Below are 21,547 nucleotides of genomic sequence, written 5' to 3'. Positions count from 1 at the left end.
CGCAGCGTTCGTCGTCCGTCTGTACGTACGTACGTCCGTGCGTAAATTTTTGCTTGTGACCACTCATGGGATCTTTATGAAAGTTGGTCAGAATGTTCATCTTGATGATATCTAGGTCAAGTTTAAAACTGGGTCAACTGTGGTCAAAAACTAGGTCAGTAGGTCTAAAAATAGAAAAACCTTGTGACCTCTCTAGAGGCCATACTTTTCAATGGATCTTCATGAAAGTTAGTCAGAATGTTCACCTTGATGAGATCTAGGTCAAGTTCGAAACTGGGTCACATGCCTTAAAAAACTAGGTCAGTAGGTCAAATAATAAAAAAACCTTGTGACCTCTTTAGAGGCCATATATTTCATGGGATCTGTATGAAAGTTGGTCTGAATATTTATCTTGATGATATCTAGGTCAAGTTCAAAACTGGGTCACGTGCAATCCAAAACTAGGTCAGTAGGTCTAAAAATAGAAAAACCTTGTGACCTCTCTAGAGGCCATACTTTTCAATGGATCTTCATGAAAGTTAGTTAGAATGTTCACCTTGATGATGTCTAGGTCAGGTTCGAAACTGGTCAGCTGCGGTCAAAAACTAGGTCAGTAGGTCAAATAATAAAAAAACCTTGTGACCTCTCTAGAGGCCATATTTTTCATGGGATCTGTATGAAAATTGGTCTGAATGTTCATCTTGATGATATCTAGATCAAATTTGAAACTGGGTTAACTGCAGTCAAAAACTAGGTCAGTCCACAGTCTTAATTTTACACCTCGTTTAATCGAAAATATTGTTCATGCTATTACGTGAATCTACTGTCAAAATGCAAGAATGCCGCCTGTCTTTTTAAAGTATTTCATGATATCATCCGATAGGAAGTCGGCTAGGTGTAATATGTGTGGAAAGAACCTTACTTACGGGAGGGCTACATCCATGTAAAAATAAGTAAAACCTTTACAAATTATATGTAAATGAAGGCAAATAACAAATATTTTATATTCAAAAGATGAACAAGCGATGAGAACGATTATAGTCAATCTTAATTCGTCAATGTCTGAATTACTTCCAGTGTAAACGAAAGTAGAATTAATGCAGACCGCTGCTAAGGGTACGATAAATTCATAAGATTTTGAGTTGATTTGTTGATCATTTGATGACCGAATATTCGAATATTCGTTCGGAAGGTTGATCGAATATTCGAATACCAAAATTGCTATTCGTTGCCATCCCTAAAAATAATAGAAAAAACAACGTCATACTCAGTTCAAAACTGGGTCATGTGGAGACAGGTGAGCGATTCAGGACCATCATGGTCCTCTTGTTGGTCAAAGGTCAAGGTCACAGTGACCCGGAGCAGTGAAACGGTTTCCAGATGATAACTCAAGAACGCTTGGGCCTAGGATCACAAAACTTGATAGGAAGTTGATCATGATCAGCAGATGACCACTATTGATTTTGAGGTCTGTAGGTTTAAGGTCAGGATAACAGTGACCCGGAACAGTTAAACGATTTCCAGACAATAACTCAAGAACGCTTGGGCCAAGGATCATGAAAGTTGATAGGGAAGTTGGTCATGACCAACAGATGACCCCTGTTGATTTTGAGACCAGAGGTCAAGGTCACAGTGACCCAGAACAGTTAAACTGTTTCCGGACGATAACTTGAGAATGCTTGGGCCTAGGATCATGAAAGTTAATAGGGAGGTTAATCATGACCAGCAGATGACCCCAATTGATTTTGAGATCAATAGGTCAAAGGTCAAGGTCACATTGACCCAGAACAGTAGAACTTTTGTGTACAGTGACCAAATAATTTTTGTTCCTTGTGCAATTACTGAATGCATCAAGGGGGGCATTTCATGTTCTATAAGCTCTTGTTTTCTTGCAGTTGATGCCTTATGTCATTAATTGTTATAACTATATCTGTACATTGTCTACTCAACTTATCCTACAGTTTTCATCCAGTGTAAATGAAACTCGGTATACATCATTAACATCAAGATGTGCATATTTTCATTTTAAGTGAAAATTAATGTAAGTCAGCCTTGATATTTTGTGAAGTATTTGTTATGACCAGTTTACCATTTCAGTCACATTGACATTTACAATATTGAAGGCAGATCTAGTAAAGAGTGCGTTGCCAGTTTAGGAACCTAACCTATATGCAGCTACACATGTACTTGCAGTTGGCAATTTCCACAGTTTGATTGTAGGACAAAATATATTGATGCATTTTAATTGAGGGGTTGTTCACTTGTTGTGCATGCCCAGAAGTTGTTATTAACTAATTTCTGTTGAATTTAGAGTATTATGGGAAAAAATGCTGTTGCGGTCGAAATGAAATTATGAATATCCAGTTTCATTTCAGTTAGACTGGAAAAACTATTTTATTATCACCTTTGCAATATCTCAATTTTAATAATAAAAATAACTTATACCTAAACATTTATCAGACAGAAATATTTAAGCAAAATGTTAATGTATTTGAAGATTATGCACAAACTTCTGCGTTATATAACATTATTACCCCAGTTTACATGTGTCTTGAAACAGGAGGAAGTGAAGCTGACCATTATAGTATTTATCATGTTGAGCTTATCACAAAAGATCTTTACATAATGATTGATGTTGTGAAAAAACATACCTGTCTATTAAGTCTTATTTGAGGCAAGTTTTAATATTAGATTCTCATTAAAAATATATATATATATACATGTATATGTTAGCTACAGATCTCTTTAGCACCTTGCACTTACTAATCTCTATGTAATGAATTAAGTTATGATAGCTCTGCTGTTTGGGGTTGGGGGAATACATAAGTATCTTAGGAAAATGGTACCCTAGACTGCTTAAGTTTTATGCAAATAGGTTAAGTAAGATCTATGTGATGTAACATTTAGATTTTCTAAATTCTTTTGAAGATTTTGGGTCATTTAAGTTAAGAGGATATGTTGTATTTGAATAAACTGTTTACAAATACATATACAGCTCAATAGAGTGTGGAATGAACATTTTTATCCATATAAAATCAGCAATGCAGAAAAATATATTTAGTGACAATATTTATACACCCACATACAATATTTATATAACTCAGCAGTGCAGTAATTGATACATTTAGAGCTTTCAGTTGACAGTAAATGAGGGCTTCCTGGTTTAGTTTAGTAGACTAGAAGCTTTTTCGCTTAGGAAAGCAATCAGATCCTGTTAGAATATGTAATAAGCCACCCCTGCCATTGTTACAATAAATATATAAAACTTTTGAATAAAACAGAGGATATTTGTTTATCATTCGTGACTTTGGTAATGTGTCTCAGTGTAAAAATTTTCTTTGATTGAAGCATATTCCATATTTAAAAAAAGAAAAGAATTTTCATTAGAATTGATGGGGGGAAAAAAAGAAATAAACAAAAATTATCAGTCAAAGAGTGATATGGATTATATTTTATTGTTAAAACACAGTATTTCATCAATTGGCATGATAATGAATACAGGGGTACCATTTGACCCGGGACCCCGGGTCCGGACCCAGGAGATTTTCAAAAGGCGCTTAAAGGACCCGGCATGATACTTGCCTGTGCGTCCTTCTAGACCCGGGGGCATTTTCCTTTGATAATCCTTTCTCTTATCATTCATTTCCTTCAGTAAAACTATCTCCATGATAGATACGTGTTTTTAAAATAAACATTTGCGGTCATGCCCTCCAGCCTTTGATCTTCTGCTAAATCCCGCCCTTTCTCCTGTAGACATGCCTCGCTGATTTTTTTATCAGAAAGTTATGTCACGGCGAGTGCATAGGTAACAAGAATCAATGAAGTGTTGAAATTAATTGATAAAGCGTATTGATCCTGTGTACTGTCAAAAAAGGCACCAATTATTAAATTATCGTAACCAGCTGATAACAGAGCATGTGAAAAAGTGCCCTGTAAGATTTTTTCATGCCAACTTTAAATTAGACCATTGTTTAGTGATCATATCGTAATTTCAACAAGATCGAAACTTCACAAATTTTAATCAATTTCGAAAGCAAAAATAAGTTTAGATTGTCCGTTCACGAGTCTAATTACACCCTATGTCATATGCATATTTCCAAAATTCCTTAAAAAACTGACTTTCAATGCAGTTTTTAATGATAAGAAGCATCATTATTTGAGGAACTATCTCTGATTTAGCTTAGTTGACCAAGTAAACTGAGCAAAAACTACTTTCCGATGACATTCCGAAAGTGTACCAGTATCCGGATAGTACATTTTGGATACATTTTTATAGAGTGTTATAGCACTGTACCGTTATTAAAAATTAAATGAAATATTGAAGGAAAACATAATCAAAATAACATGAGTTTTGATAAATATTAGTTTACAATATGAGACTATATGACCTGAAACTGACATTTTTATTATGCTGTAACATGATCTTGGGTTTATTGTTTTGTTAGGTAAAGATCTACGTATTACTAAATAAAAAAATGTAGTCAATTATATGGACGTGTTGGGACAGGACTCCTGTATTTTGGAAAAGGACCCTTCAGAATTTGGGCCCAAGGGTCCTGGGACTCTTGGGTTTTCAGGTCAAGTGGAACCCCTGATGAATATATAATATTATGCCTTTATAGGGAATCGATCTTACCGATTTTCGTCGCGAAGCGACGAAAATCGGGATCGAATCCCACTACGGTAACATACGAGGGTATCCAAACAACACATACTATCCAAATAAAAAAATATGGAGTTCCGGTTTAGACCATGGGCGTGCGACGACCCCGATGAAATTCGGGATATCACGGTCTTCGTTAATGTTAATAAGCGTCCGTCAGATCAGTAGGCGAAACGCAATATCCGCACAATAAGATGTCTGCGACTCGAAAGAATATTCAAAGTAAGCTGTTAATTTTGTTGCGTCAGAAGCTAATCAGCCGGTAACGTGACTACACTGATATAATCTGTGATACAAACATGCTTTATTCAATACTGAGTAGCATTTTTAAACGGCGACATTTTCAAATTTGAACATTTTTATATTTAGAGTGAGAGTGAATACAGTACACGTTACACTGGCGCCGACATTTTGAAAATTTGAGGAAACAAAAACATTCTCCAACGAGTTCTTCAGCTCGGGGAATGAGAGAATAGATTCACCTTTGTGTCGCTTTTCAGATCGTATTTAATTCCTTTCCGGTACTTTAGTTTCTTTGAACTTCTTTGTTACTAAGCCTATATTGAAATTTTTTAAAATTAAGAAATCCGTGGTTTTACTTGCAGGCATGACTGATTAATGGAATTATTTTACTTTTATATAGAATATGGACGGCACTCCATTACAGCATGTGCATGGTTGGACCTGTTGACATTTTTAGAAACGTGAGTAACTAACTTTCCATTGTATAATAATAATGTAAACAAATACCCCACCCATTAGTCATAGCCTCTATGCCGTCTAAACAGCTGATCGCATGTATTGACATGCTCCCTTAATAAAAAAAAATCCCAAACAAAAATCCGACCTAGATCTACCTACCCTAATATTTTTAGCATGTTACCGGAAACAAATATTTTTCTTAAGGCCAAACTATAAAATACAATTTCTTTATCAAGATGGACTGCTTCTTCAAAACGGAACTCGCCTCCACTATTAAAAAGTGAGTTGTAATATATTTCTAGACAACTACGTAACATGTCTATGTTACAAATAAACTGTCCAGAGAAAGAGCACTGACAAATTGACAATCTGTTGTAGAAGTACAGTAATACCCGAATGCGCCTCATGTAAATTTGCATGAAGCTCTCGGCCTTCTTACGTCATTTGTCTCATACGTCACCTGTTTCGGAGAAGTGAATCAGTAACAACAAGGACGCGAACATAGAGAATAACCATATTCTATTTATTTATTAAAACTGTTGGAAAAATGATTGCTAAAGGAACTGGAAATAATTCAATAAGGATACTAAACTACAGGTTATCTTTGAACATGCTTTTGGAAATGATGTTGAATTCAATGATCATCGTTTCAAGAGCATGGTGCGATCGGTGCCTGGATTTCATCGAGATGATCGACGAAGTCCGACTTATGATGTCGTCGAGGAGACAGACAATTAAAATGAAATTTGTTTGTGAATTGTAAATTTTGGAGGCATCACAACTTTGGAAGATTAACAGTGAGTCAGTTTATTTTTTTTATAAATGTTCATATTTCTTTTTAAAATAACTTTTGTTTATTCAGAACAGGACAATTTCGCAACTATCAAAATTAATTTCGAGCCGCTCGTGAGACTTGGAATTTGATTCATTTCCCGTAATTACCCCGCGACAATGTTAACATTTTCTTTGATCTACCTATTTGCATTTTTTCCATGTACCTTGGGGGTAAAATTAAAACATGGCGTCCCGCATCGTTTTGGTGCGCGATTGAAACGGCAAAAAAACACAACTAAAAGTAATCATCCGAACATTGCGGAAGAGTCGACTTCATAGAAATGTAGAAAAAAGTGGCAATCAGTTAGCGAAGTAAACACATTTTGGCAAAATGCGTATATAGAAACATACATTAGCTGAAACCTTATATTGCATATTTTTGAATGGAAGGGAATTTAGAGCTCTGACTGAGGCCGATAGGGGTACCCGAATTCAGAGCTCTTGTTTTAGATCTCCCCCACCCATAAAAAGCATAGGAAATTACTTATTTTTTTAGATTTTTATTTATTCTCAATTTGAAAGGGGCCTTTTGATTATTTTTTCTTAAGGCTCACTGCATGTATACCCCAGTAATTAAGTTGAGCTTATGATTCTGCCGATAAGCTGTGCTCGGCCTAAATATAGCTTATGGGATCGGATCGGCTTATAGAAAAATATAGATTTTAAACAGGTGGTAACATTGCCGATCGGGTTTTCGACAAAAAAACTAACTTTTTTTGAAAATAGTAAAGATATTTCTTTCAAACTTGGTTCATCTGTTCATATGACACAAATTAAATTAAAAATAACATGGTTGCCTTCAGTTTTGGTAGAATTATTTCCCCTTTTCAGATTTTTATGACGCATAATTTTAAAAGTCCAAAAAAATTATGTGTTAATGCATTACATTATGCTATTGGTGTTGTTATGTTATTCCACACTCATTTGACACCGTGCAAATTGTCAACAGTCGCGATAGCGTTGATAAGCGCAACTTGGCGCAGACATGCGTTCGGCTCGATCTTTTTTTGGGAAATAATGTAATACTGTTTACATGTCTTTACTGATATAACCACATTTTAAAATAAATTCGTATTGATACATCCCCCAAACTTTTTTAAAATGAAGTCATATCTGATCCCTAACAAGTTCGTAATTACAAAAGTACAGCCCTTATCTGGAGTTCTGAAGCTGCTCGATTTTTGGGTCAGAATTATAAAGGGGAAATTGAATTCAAACTGTTCCATAATGCAAGATTTTAAAGAGTTAGTCAGAACCATATTCATGCAGAATGTAATTACTTTCACAAATCACGGGCTCAAATTTTGGACTCGCTAAATGAAAGTCAATTTCATGGAATGCAAGTTAAGATAAAAATTTCAAAACAATTTATTTTGTAAATACAATAATAGTCAAAATTTGTTGCGGTTTTTGTTAATGTTTGTAGATTCGCTTTCATTTGAGGATAACAGAAAACACAACATCTTTTTTGGTAAGCCATTTTTTGTTGAATCGATTACTGATTAAAAAGAAAATGTAGGGTCTTATCTTATTAATTAAATCTAGAATGCAGGCTATCTTACTAATTCGTACATGTATACAGTTGAATCGCTATTATAATATTAGGTACGAAAATTTGCCTTGCCGTAGTTTCAGCCATTTATTTAAAGTTACGCCATCAATGATGCGTTCCGAATTCTTTGAAGGTCTTTTGAGTTATAACGCACAAAATTGTACACCAAGGAAAACCGTGCAAACAATATTGATTTTTCTAGCATGATTTTTTAGGATATTCTTTACCTAATTGAAAGTCTAAATTTGCAAGTAGATTTCAGATTAAGCAACAAGAAAAAAAACCCTACATGCTAAAATTTGCAGTACGTTGGTCAAAAAAGTTAATTTGAGCTCTGCAAATGCAAACTGAAGCCGCTCCATTACTTTTTGGTCCGATGCATTCAGTTCCTGTTCTCCTAGGAATCCCAGTCGAGCATGTCCCAAACAATATGATGAAGTTTTTTGAGGGTATGAGCTAGACCAGTTGTTTTATGGTTCAAAATTTTCAGTTTTAATTTTCAGGCATGTGAAATTGGTGTCAGGCTGGAAATTTTCTATTGGTTGCCAGCATGGTTAGTTGAAATTGAATTTTGTACACTGCCCACATTACTCAAATACGTTTTAAAGTTATACGTTTATGAATCATGACCGTCAGATACCAATAAACAATTGTAGCATTTGTCAGCTCCTGTTTTTCATACTAAACTGAGGAAGGCAGACAGATTCTTCTAGCTCCCTTTACCAGTCTGTTTTTGCCTTTTCATGTTACCGAGCAAAGTGAAGGTCATAGACCACCAAGTCAAAAAGGTACCTGGATTTCACTGGGTTAAAGTAATGTTCATACCTGTCAAGACACACGCATTGCGCGTGTGCCACACGCATTTTCGGTCTAGGTCACGCTCACACGCCTACTATTCAAGGTCACACGCATTGTTAAGAAATAAAGCAATCATTGTTTTTCGTTAGAAAATTATTGAATCAAACATGCAAGGTGCGTTGACACAGTGTTTTTATACCGTATAATATAGCTTTTACATTCCGGTGCAACATGGTTATTTTACCGCATGAATAAACATCACAAAAAGTAAACATGGAGGGAGATATTAAAAAACCAGATCTATTGTGTGTTAAAAGTCTAAATTTTTATGTGGGGGAGTTTCCGGCTTTTAAGGATCATCACCTCCAGACCCTCTGGGGGGAAACTTCCCTTCAAACTCCGATCACATCGTGGCCTTTGTGGGGCCTTGAACAGCTATGATTGTTTGGCTGTTCTGGCCTGGTCAGCGTGTAAACAAAACCTACTCATACAGTGGCTTTTCTTTTTCAAAACTGAAATTTTTAACCGCATTTACTTCGTTTTTTATACATTTTGACAAAATTGCTACTGTTTTATTTTCATTAAAAAAAGTTTTTTAATAAATTTCTCCCGCCATGCCAATGATAAAAATTGGGGTTCATCTTATTGGCATGAAAATTGTATAACTGCCAAAAAGGATGTTAGCTCTTAGACCTTTGAAATTCAAAACAGTGGTTGGTCCATGACATTGTTTTCTTAATTTGCTCACCTTTCATTTATTTTCAGGCCATCTTGGTCTATTATACAGAGTTATTGTTGTACTGCCCCAAAGTGCTTGTTGACAGACTAAAACCACTTGCTTGCGGCTCTAGGTATTTCTATCTTTCTGTTTTTATTATATATTTGGGCAGCTGTGCACCTGGGAAGCAGTTTCAATCATTCAAAAGGCTGATTTACTGTATGTATTTGTGTGAACAGTTTTTTGCGTTTTGAGTCAGGGGCTAGAATCAAATAACCAAGGAACATTAGGGTAAAAAAAATTGTCTGTTTCCTGTATCCTGACCTCCCTAAATTTTTGGCCCGCCCCAAAATGGACGGTCCCCCGCCTTTGTCTTTGAGAACATTTTTTGACAAAAGTTGCAAAACTCCCACTTTTTATGCTTTAAACATGGACAGTGATGTTATAAATCAACTTACTGATGCTCTAGAGGCATAACCCCCCTTATTTGTATTCATTTTTTGACACAAAAATTTTCCAAAAGTCTCCCTAAAATAATTTAAAAAATCAAAGAATAAGTTTTTCCGACCTACCTACCCTAATTTTTTTAGCATGTTACCGGAAACAAAATTTTTTTAGCCTTAATAGGTAAAGACTCCATTTCATTTTCTTGATGATTAAAGCATTTCTGGACAAAAACCATTAAAATTTAATTCATGTATGCAATTTAAACCAATTATTAGCTTGTCACCTGTCACAGGGTGAACAACATGAGTTGATGTCCGTCATGTGCCAACAATTTGTAAAAATCTTCTTCAGAACCACTGGGCAGATTTACACCAAAACTTCACAGAATGATCTGGGGTGGTCCTTTTTCAAATCCCCAAAAGATTTAATTCATATAGAACTCACCGAAAAGAAAAACTTTGAAAATGATTTCTTGTCAGAAATTGTTGCCGGCGGGGCTTTTCATCCTTATAGGGACAGAGGCCTATATCGGCCACTTCCCAATCCAAAAATATTGCATTTTTTCCCCAACATCCCAAAATGCAAGGTAACTTTCCCCAAAAACCACATAAACAAATGGTTTAATTTATTTACATTTTAGTGTTACCGGAGGGGAAAGGCAGTTCTCAGATATTGATTTTTTAGCTCACCTGTCACAAAGTGACAAGGTGAGCTTTTGTGGTTTAGCGCGGCATCCGTCTGTGCGTCGGTAAACTTTTGCTTGTGCCCACTTATAGGTCACATTTTTCATGGGATCTTTATGAAAGTTGGTTGGGGTCTCTTTTTATCAATTTACAATTTTTGATTTTCCTGTTTTACAGGTTCACTTCTTGAGAGCAGGCAGCTCCCAAATGGAAGGTAAACAAATCCAGTATACTTGAAAAGCAAGAAAGAAACACCAGAAAAAATAAAAAGACAGAAAAACAAGGAGAACTTTAATAAAAAAAAAACTTTTAAGGATAGGAATCAGTATTATTTAGAAACTAAAATATTTTGAGAACAGCGTGTTTGACTAAGCTCTTTTTCTTTAAGAGATAATGTATTATCACTTTGGGTTTTTTGTTTTTGTTGAGCCCGCTTGCGGAGCGAACGACATAGTTGCCCAAAATGTTTTATTCGGTGTATGTGCGTGCGTGCGTCTGTCCTGATTGGGTTGCCCCGGGACCATAATTTGGACATGCATGGGCAATCTTGTTTATTATGGTAGAATGTTAACCTCAGTGAGACGGAGTGTCATGCGCAAAGCCCAGGTTCCAATCTCAAAGGTCAAGATCCCCACTTAACAGGTCAAAGGTCAAATTCAAAAATGACTTTGTCCGGAGCATTTTCTTCATGCATGGAGGGATTTTGATGTAACTTGGCACAATTGTTCACCATCATGAGATGGAGTGTCATGCGCAAGAACCAGGTCCCTGGGGTCTAAGGTCAAGGTCACCTTAGAGGGCAAAGGATAAAAGAAGGGACAACTTTGTCTGGAGCATTCTTCTTCACGCATGGAGGGACTTTGATGTAACTTGGCACAAATATTCGCCACCATGAGCCCGGAGTGTCATGCAGAAGAACCAGGTCAAAGGTCAAGGTCACACTTAGAGGTCAAAAGTCAGATACAAAAATGACTTTGTCTGGAGCATTTCTTTTTGATGATGAGGGGATTTTGATGTAATTGGCACAATTTTTCCCATCATTGTGACGGGGAGTGTTATGCCATAAGATCCTAGAATTACTTCCTTGGTTACTATAAACAGCTTACATTTGGAACTTGTTTATTACTGGTCGTAGGGAAAAATCAAGACCACTTTTCTGTAGTACAATATGCAAGTTACATCCAATTTTCAGGTGTATTTTGACCTATCTTGCTGGTGCGGATTTTTGTGTGGACTGGGAAAAATTTTTTTATTTTTTTTTTTTTTTTTTTTTTTTTAAATTTTACGTTCCTTTGTTGTTACTGTAAATTTAAATTATATTGTAACTTTTTGCAATCTCTTTTATTTGGCATAATGTTTGCCCCAATGAGACAAGGAGGGTATGCACAATCCCAGTCCTTTTGACAGCTGGCGGGCTTGACATATTGCCGTGGGGCATTAGTTTCATATTTTTCATGAGATTTTAAAGAGAATGTTCTGTTATACCCCATGTAGTAAGCTTGTCTGTTTTCAGTCGTAGGTTTTTATGGCTTCAAAATGATAACTCATGAAAGCTTGACCGATTTAATATTTTTTGGTACATAGTACAGGTTTAAGTTCGACTTGGGGTCAGTAGGTCAAAGGTCAAGATAAACTTGCTTTTGCCTGGGATCATAGCTTTGTACACAGGGGTAACATGATAAAATACAGGTTGTTTGAATTTGAGGTCAATAGATCAAAGGTCAAGGTCACAGTGATTTTGACCCGTTGAACCGTTTCCGAATGATAACTTGAGACTTGAGCCTAGGATGATAAAGTTTGGTACACAGGTGTACATCATGAAATACAGGTCAAGTTTTACTTTGAGGTCAGTAGGTTCAGGTCACAATAGGCAAAACGTGAAATGTTTTTCAGATTTTAATTGAGAATGGGTTGAGCATTTGGATCATGAAAATTGGTTAGGGAGGTTGATTATGGACCGCAGGTGACCCCTAATGATGTTGAGGTCACAGGTCAAGGTCACACTGACCTGGTTCTTTTAAAATGATGCCGGAGGGGGGATCTGCGGTCTTCCTCCACCATTAAAACTGGAAGTCGCCATATGACCCATCCCGGGTCGGTGTGATGTTAAATTCAACAAAATAAATACGGTTTTTTAAGGTTTTTGGACAATAACTTCAGGGATGTTGGATGGAAACACAAAATTTAGTACAAGGTTGGTCTTGACTAGCAGATTACCGTATTGATTTTTGGTTCAAAGGTCAGGATGCCCGGAACATTTAAACCTTTACCTTACAACAACTTGGAACACTTGGGCAGGGATCATGAACTATGGAGATTGGATTTGAAGTCATTTGGTATTAGTCAAGAAATGCTGCTTGTTATTGGCCTAGTTCTTTGATAAGGCCATATTGGGGGGTTAATTCGTAACTCCTGGACAACTCTAACATTTAGCTCACCTGAGCCAAAAGTGCTCAGGTGAGCTTTTGTGATCCCCTGTGTCCGTCCCTCGGGCAACAATTTGACTGTTTCACTCTAGGGTCACCCAAATTTTTACTTAATCTTTATGAAACTTGGTCAGAATGTTACCCTCATAAAATCTTGGACACTTTTGATGTTGGGTCATCTTGAATCAAAAACTAGGTCACAAAGTCAAATCAAAGGAAAAAGCTTGTTAACACTGTGAGGTCACATTTAAGACTATATCTTCATGAAACTTGGTCAGAATGTTAATCTTGATGATTTTTAAAGTCCAGTCTGAATCTGGGTTATGTAGGGTCAAAAACTGGTCACTAGGTCAAATCAAAAGGGAAAAAGCTAGTTTACACTCTAGAAGCAAATTTGTGACCATATCTTAATGAAACTGGTCAAAATGTTAATATTTTGATCCATAGATAAAATTCAAATCTAGGTCAAATGGGGTCAAAACTAGGTCACCGGTCAAATCAAGGGAGAAAGCTTGTTAAAAACTCTAGAGGTCACAATTTTGGCCCAATCTTAAATGAACTTGGTCAAATGTTACCCTCAATAAATATTTGCAAGTTTTTTATTTGGGTCGTTTTAGGGTCAAAAACTAGGTAACCAGTTCAAATCAAAGGAAAGCTTGTTAACCCCTGTAGTGGCCACATTTATGACCGTATTAATGAAACTTTGTCAGAATTTTTTAAACTTGATGATCTATAGGCCAAGTTAAATCTAGGTCAGATGGGATTAAAGACTAGGTCGCTAGGTCAAATCAAAGGAACAGCTTGTTAACACTCCCGAGGCCACATTTATGACTGCATCTTCATGAAACTTAACAGAATGTTAATCTTGATGATTTTTTCAGTCAAGTTTGAATCTGGGTCATGTGGGGGCAAAAACTAGGTCACCAAGTCAAATCAAAGGAAAAGCTAGTTAAAATCTTTAGAGGCTTTCATTTATGATCATATCTTAATGTAACTTTGGGCAGAATGTTGATCTTATGTCAATATGGCAGGTGAGCGATACAGGGCATCATGGCCCTCTTGTTATTTTTTCTTGTTGTTAAGGGGAAATTGTACATTTTAGAATACAGATTACAGCAAGTCAATTTTTCTTTATTTGAAATTTATTTCCAAAGCCTGACAAAGCATCCAGTCTGTTATTAAAAGTTTTTTATTCAAGTAGCTTATTTCATGTAGGATTAAACAAATTATGTGATCGTGTCTTATAAACGTGTATACAGATAAAACTTAAACATGTGAACAGTTTATTCAATAATAAAGTGTAATGCAAGTCTTTGTTTATGTGTATATAAAAGCAATTTAGGATTTGTTTTCGAGTAATTCCAGAAATTTTCAATTAACACAAATAGAAAAACCCCAGCCTGCACAGAGGCTAATGGTCTCCCTAGACTGAGCTCTTAACCTGCAAATAGATTGTTAATGCGTGTCTGTTAAATCTTGTTAACAGTGAGGTTTTCCAGGGCTAGTAACTTTAAGTTGGTATGATTTTTAGCTCACTGAGCCCAGGGGGGAGCTGTTGTGATCACCTTAAGTCTGTCATTGTGCTTCTCAACAATTTGCCCGTTATTAAAACACCCTAGTAGACAGTTTTTTTAAAAGTTAAAGGGATGAGTTGAAGTCTGATCGATTCCCGATTGAGGCAGTGCCTTATTTCATATTATTTGCCTCTTTGTCATCGAATTTTCAATATTTCTGTCTTGCTTTATCTGAAAATAATAAAATGACATTTATTATATTGAAATCCTTTAAGTGCTCAATGGAAAGTGTTTGTAACCCAACTGAGATTGAGTAGATTTTTCTTTAGTGTGTGAAATGCATGCTGGAATATACTTTGCAGATAGCTCGAACAAGCCAGCAAAGCTTTGTAAATGAAACATAAAAATGCAGTGTGTAACAAATGCTTAACATAGTTTATTGGAAGCTTCAAACATTCTGCTGTCTGTATTAATTACTAATGGGAAAAACATAGTGTCTTTATGTTTAGAATTCAAAACATAATTAGCTTTTCTCTCATAGAGTTCTAAATTGTTCACTTTGTTTTCATGCATGAATGATTTTAGAATTAAGCATTAGAAGTTAAGGTCTTATGATAGAGAGATTGATTCATTGATGCCATATTCTTGCAGGAATCTGCTCAGGTACAGGGAAGTTAGGTTGAAAATTGGATAAAGTTAACCCTTACCCTGCTAAATTTCTATAATGAACTTGTCTGTCTTTCAATTTGGTACCTCAAACCATTTGCCCCTCATCGATGTGGGTTCGAAACCTCATTTGGGGCGTAGAATTCTTCACATGAGGAAGCCATCCAGCTGGCTTACGGAAGGTCGGTGGTTCTACCCAGGTGCCCGCTCGTGATGAAATAGTGCACGGAGGGGCACCTGGGGGTCTTCCTCCACCATTAAAGCTGGAAAGTCGCCAAATGACCTAAACTTGTGTCGGTGCGACGTTAAAACCCAACAAAATAAAATAAAATTCAATTTAGTACCATTAACTGTTAAAAGGGGTGCTAACCAAAAAGATACTGACTTAATGGTGAACATTGTAGATCTTGATCAGACTGCAAGAATGTGCAGGCTAATCATGATCTACATTGGTCGCAAAGGCAGAATCAGTCATGTCCAGCATGATAGGGGTTATAAGAACCTTCAACTTGAACATTCTGTGGTATGCAAGTAATAATTTGATAAGAGGTTTAATAATGTATTCTCTGATAAAGACTGGTTGGTGCCAAGTTTGATAATTTGTACTCCTGAGATTTTGCTGATTGAATGTAATCATAGTCTGAGCTTTAACTCATTCATTGGTATCTAACATTTTGCATGTATATAATAACTATTACACAATCTTTGGACACTGTCTGACTGAAAAATCATGAACCACTATCTGATAAAAGCAGGATAATATTAATTATTTATTATCTGACTTGCATGTTCAGCTCCTGAGTTCAATCCTCAAGCGAGCAAATGTTCTAACAGTTTGGTCTGAGGTCTGTTGTCCACCTCAGCAAGTAAGTTCTGGTTCAGAGTCTATAACTTTGACATTAATTAAGAAATAATATATCGCAGTTAGTGATTTGTTGCTGAATATATCATTGTTTGGAGTTCAGATGCGAAGGAATTATATTACTAGGGCAGAGCCCGAGTGATATAATAATACACATCTGAATGACAAACAATGATTTTATTCAAGAGCAAATCACTAAATGAGATATATTATTTCGATTCTAACACGTTACCAAGTACTTTAAAGTACATCCTTGACGGCATTCGTTAAATATTTGCCCGTTTTCAGTTGGTTTCTTTTCCAGCGCGCCACTATACCGTTTGTCGCTATGAGGTAATAATTGTGACGTCAGAACAGTTGAATGATAATTCTCTGTTTTCAGCCCTCTTTGTTTAATAGGAAAATGAATCGGATCGTGTTAGAATTTAACTTTCATAATCAAAATATGATGTTAAACTTGCATTAAACTAACAGAGGAACTTCATAACTTGCCTACTATTACCTGATCTAATTAAGATATACAGTTATATAGTTATTTCATACTTTTATAATAATTGCATTAAACATATCATTTTTTAACAGGAAAAAAATCAGATCTTTTGGACACTTAACTTTGTGCTTATTATTTACAGTAACTCTGTACAAAGATCTCTTTTTGGGAAATGGAAAACATCTAATCTGTATGTGAAAAAGTTCTGTTGTAAGTGTTGAGTGGATATTAATGTTGAGTTAGACAGACAAAGTTCAACAATCAGCTAATAAATGGTTTTAGACAGTGTCCAGCCTAATTTTGTTTGCTTGTATATCAGTGTCAAAATTGATTTTCTTTGTTAGTATAGTGGTATGTAAACACAGTGCTGAGTGGCTGTCCATAGTAACTTGACTTTCTTTTCATTCATTTAAGAATGGGTGTACCATTGTTTTCAAAGGCAGTCTGCAAGGATTGACGGTAAAAAAAACTTGAGTTTGTCCAAATACAAACATCTGACTGGTTGTTTCTGGGTCTTATTTTGAAGTTGACCAATGACAGATTTGCATTTTGCATTTTGAGACTGTTTCCCAGCTCAGTTTTATAAGCTTGAAGCCATGTTAGCTCAGTAGAGAGAGTACAAGAGTACCAGTCCAGAGGTGACAAGTTTGATCCCTGGGAAAGACCTAACATTCTTATTGATGATTTGACAGGAAGTTGTATCCGCTACCACTCTTGCATGTAGAGACAGTAACTTACAAAGACAAAGGCTACAATGGAATTCAGGAATACTTGGTTGATTTCTTAGCTGAAATAACTGAAATATTGAGGAAATAATATTAATTCTTTATCAAATAAACAAGCCCATATGTGAGATTCATTCTTATCAACTGTATTCACAGAGTAAATATTTAGAATATCTCTTAAATTTCCTCTTTTTTAATTGACCCATTAATGTATTGTTTTGATAAAATAGGACTTTTTTATTAGTAAACCAAGCATAGATTATATACTGAAATAAAAATAGAAATGCTTGTTCATGTTTTTAGCTGCATGTGCAAATTATATTTTCTTACCTAACGGAGCCACTTTTTAATTCTTGAAAGTTGTTGGACAATAGATGACATACAAAGTAAAAACCATAATATCCAGCTTTCTCATTTCAGTGTATATTTTAATCGAGAATTTCTCGGAAAAGTGAATGAAAATATTAAAATTCGTAACTTGCAAATGTGTTATTATGTTCACAGCTGTAAGAGCAGTGGAAGCAACAATCAATGTACAATCTTTGTTTATCTATTATCATCATGTTTTTGATGTTTGAAATATTTTCAGTGATTGCAGTTTTATTTTTCTGTTAACAAGTTGTTATGATTGATCAGTAAATGCTGCCATATTGAACAATTTCAGTATATAATATTTATATATAGACAATTAAGATAAAAAATCTTTTTTATCTCTGCATAATAAACCCATTTTAATCTTTGCAGCTATGTTCACTACAGAGTATGTTGCCCACTATGTCTTAAGTTCTGTGGTTTACATATTTGTATATTTGTTATATGAAAAATATTCCTGCATAAAGATGTTTCCATTTTTTTCTGATTTTTTTTTTAAAGCAAGTGTTTGGTTTATCAAATTCAGTTGAAGTGTAAGATGATGTTGTCTAAAATGTGCTCAAAATCGTGTTCTTACAATATAAGTTTTACAAAAACTTAACTTTATCATATCTTAAAATTAGGGCCAGTATAACAAATTCAGGTAAGGCAGGTAGAGGCATAATGAAATAGTACAACTTGCGTACAGGAGAGTAAAAAAGTGTTTGTTTTTAATATGTTAAATTACACTGTGTACGTTTCATTGATGATTTATATAGAAGCTCAATCATATTGAAATGACCGTAATTACAGTTGATAAAATCTCAACTATTTTGTCAGTCAACTGTTAAATTAAAAATGAGCTGGGTTTAATTTATCATTGTGTTATTGTTTAAAACAATTGCATTAGGTATTGTATACAGTTTAGTTTTATAAATGTAATATGTATTATATCACAGAAGTTTACATACTTCAACTTATCTTGTAATTTAGTAACTGTAGAATGGGTAATGTTTGTGAAGGTTTTGTTTTCACTCATATTTGTGAATAATGCCACTGGTGAATAGAAAATATTCATGAATAATGCCATTGGTGAATAGAAAATATTCATGAATAATGCCACTGGTGATTTTTTGTGGTTTTTGTTGTGTTGAGTGTAACGTAACACCAAAACAGTTATAGGTCACATGTTGACTTTCAAGATTTTGATGATGGAGGAAGACCCCAGGTGCCCCTGTGCATTATTTCATCACAGGTGGGCGCCTGGGTAGAACTACCTACCTCCCGTAAGCCAGCTGAATGCCTTTATCACATGAAGTAAGGCTTGAACCCACTTCCGTGATGGGCAAGTGTCTAAGGCGTGATATTCCAGTGAGGCAGCACTATAAAGTTGGGCATTGTGCGCACTGCTACAAGTAGACACCATCGTTTATATGACTGAAAAATTGTTGAAAAATACGTTAAACCCGAACACACACACACACACACACACTTCAGTGATGGGCAAGTGTTGCCACTGGTGAATACAAAATGTTTGTGATTTATGTCCTAAAACACAGACTCTCAAGTTTCACACAAATTCTTAACACTTCAAATAAAGTTGCTAACCATAAAAGCCTTCATGAAAATTATCTATTCGAATAGATCTACAGTTATTGGATAGAGTTCATGACAGTTCTTGCAAATATATTCTATTTCTTACTTATATCATGTTATATTTTGTGATATTTGTATGACATGTATTTTGTATAAAAGGGTATGAAACTGTTACTTGAACATTTCTGTGATTGTAAAGTTCATTTCACACAATGGGAGATGGCAGCTAATTGCATGTAAATACCAGATTTCATATTGCTGAAAAAAGTAAAACAACTGCTTTGTTATATTCCAAGTAGGAGTTTGTTTTGCTGTATTATGTATATGTTTCAGTTTTGTTACATTTGAATATTTATTTTGCTTATTTTTGGCAAGGGGCCTATTAAAAGCTGTATCATTATAACAACTGTAAGTTGAGAAAATAAATGTCAGAAAGCACTTGGTATTATTTTTTTTTAATTCAGGGGAGATTACCTATAGAGACATTCTCCATTCATCAATAATTGCAGTTTTCTCCCTTTAATTAGATGTACTCTTACTACTCCCTTTTGCCAGTAGTTGTACAAATATGGTGGTACCTGTAGAAACCTCTCTTACACATTCTTTCTAGCTCACCTGAGCTGAAGGTACATGTATTAGTATTGGTGGATGGTTCTGCATCCATCTTCCATTGTCTATCTTCCAGTTTACATAAACACCTTTTTAGCTCAACTATTTGAAGAATAGGTAGAGCTTTTGGACTCACCTGTGCATCTGCATTGGCTTCAGTGTCCCTGTACTTTGTATTTTTACAAAATTATGCACTTTTTTAAACTTGGCAGTTTTTGGTTAAGTTTTTGTATGTAAGCTGGTATCTCAGTTCACACTAATGGGAATGGATTGAAGTTGCACATACTTGTTTACTGTGATGACATGACATGTACTGCACAGGGTTCATAATTCCACTAAGCATTTTTACAAAATTATGCCCCTTTTTCAACTGAAACATTTTTGGTTTAGTTTTTGTATGTAAGCTGGTATCTCAGTATCCACTTATGGGTATGGATTGAAACTTCACACATTAAATTTTGCTTACAAACAGACTGTCAGTCACATAAAGTAGGCTTCTGCAATAACTTAAAAAGTACAAGATATTTTTTCATGAAATTTGATGCATGGGTAGATGGCAGTATGGGGAATATGCACATCCTGTTATTTTTCCTGTGGTAACAACTGTGGTTGCCAAAACATCATACTGTATACATATGTGACAAAAAAGTGAATTCTGCCATAACTCTAAAGATACATATCATTAAGATGATTTGAGCCGCGCCATGAGAAAACCAACATAGTGGGTTTGCGACCAGCATGGATCCAGACCAGCCTGCGCATCAGCGCAGTCTGGTCAGGATCCATGCTGTTCGCTAACAGTTTCTCTAATTGTAATAGGCTTTGAAAGCGAACAGCATGGATCCTGGTCTGGATCCATGTTGGTCGCAAACCCACTATGTTGGTTTTCTCATGGCACGGCTCATTTCATAAAGTTTGATAAATTGGTAGAACAGAGTATGAGATTTGTTTTCTCTATTTGTCAATCTGTTCATCTATCTGTATGTCTGTGTTTCAGTCATAAATGGTGGATTCTGTCATAACTTTGAAAACTTTTTTTTTTTCAACCCACACAATCAGAAATGGCAGTGAATAGCATATAAATATAGTTGATACAGGTTGTTATGGTCACCATAGTGGTGACCTGGTAATGGGTTACAGAAATTACTAAGTATCACATCCCTAGAGCACAGTCAGAACGGAATTAATTTAAAACTGTCGTTATTTGCAGATTTAAGTCAATTAAATTGGAAATGAAACTGGTGGTTTTTAAAGCCAAGCAGTCCGTGTTCAGTGACTGTCTCTGTTCACAGGTGGTCTTAGCACAGGATTGACCGTACATTTACTGTACAGAGAGATACTGCTTTGTGCAGTAGTTGACACAGAGTTCTGTTCTGTTTCATTTGTACCATCCTGTAACATAACGAAGTCATAGTAGTGTCTGCTTTTGTAGAATCAACATTTATTAAACTAAAGAAAATTTCAAAATATGGCTGAAATGTCCAGACAAAAAGCTGACATGTCACATGTCCAACTCCAGATATTTTTAAATTGTAAAAAAGGGCTAAAAATTGACAACCCATTAACAAAAAAAGAAAGTCCACACGCATACTTTTAGACGGAATGACCTATGCACATGAACCATGGATCTAGACAAATAAAAAAGAGACTTCAGTTTTCAATTTTAGTCTGTGTACTTTCATTTTCTTTACTTCGGGAAAAGCTGAAGGCCGCCTGACATCATTTTTTCTGTTGTCAAAAACATTATGTAGAACCTATGTCTTGTGTGAGTGTCTAAAACAGTGTCCTTAGGATATCATTTACTGAGAGGAGAGAGCAAGCCCTGTAAAAGTAATTACTAGTGTCTGTTATGATGGTATTTAAAGGCATCTCCTAAATGTCAACCCAGAAAGTATATCACTTAGTCTAATGTCAGTCCAGAAATCAAGAAAA

Source organism: Mercenaria mercenaria, chromosome 15 (assembly GCF_021730395.1).
Source record: "Mercenaria mercenaria strain notata chromosome 15, MADL_Memer_1, whole genome shotgun sequence".
In the NCBI taxonomy this organism is placed as follows: Eukaryota; Metazoa; Mollusca; class Bivalvia; order Venerida; family Veneridae; genus Mercenaria; species Mercenaria mercenaria.
The sequence above is the reverse complement of the archived record's forward strand: the minus strand, read 5'-3'. Positions refer to the sequence as shown.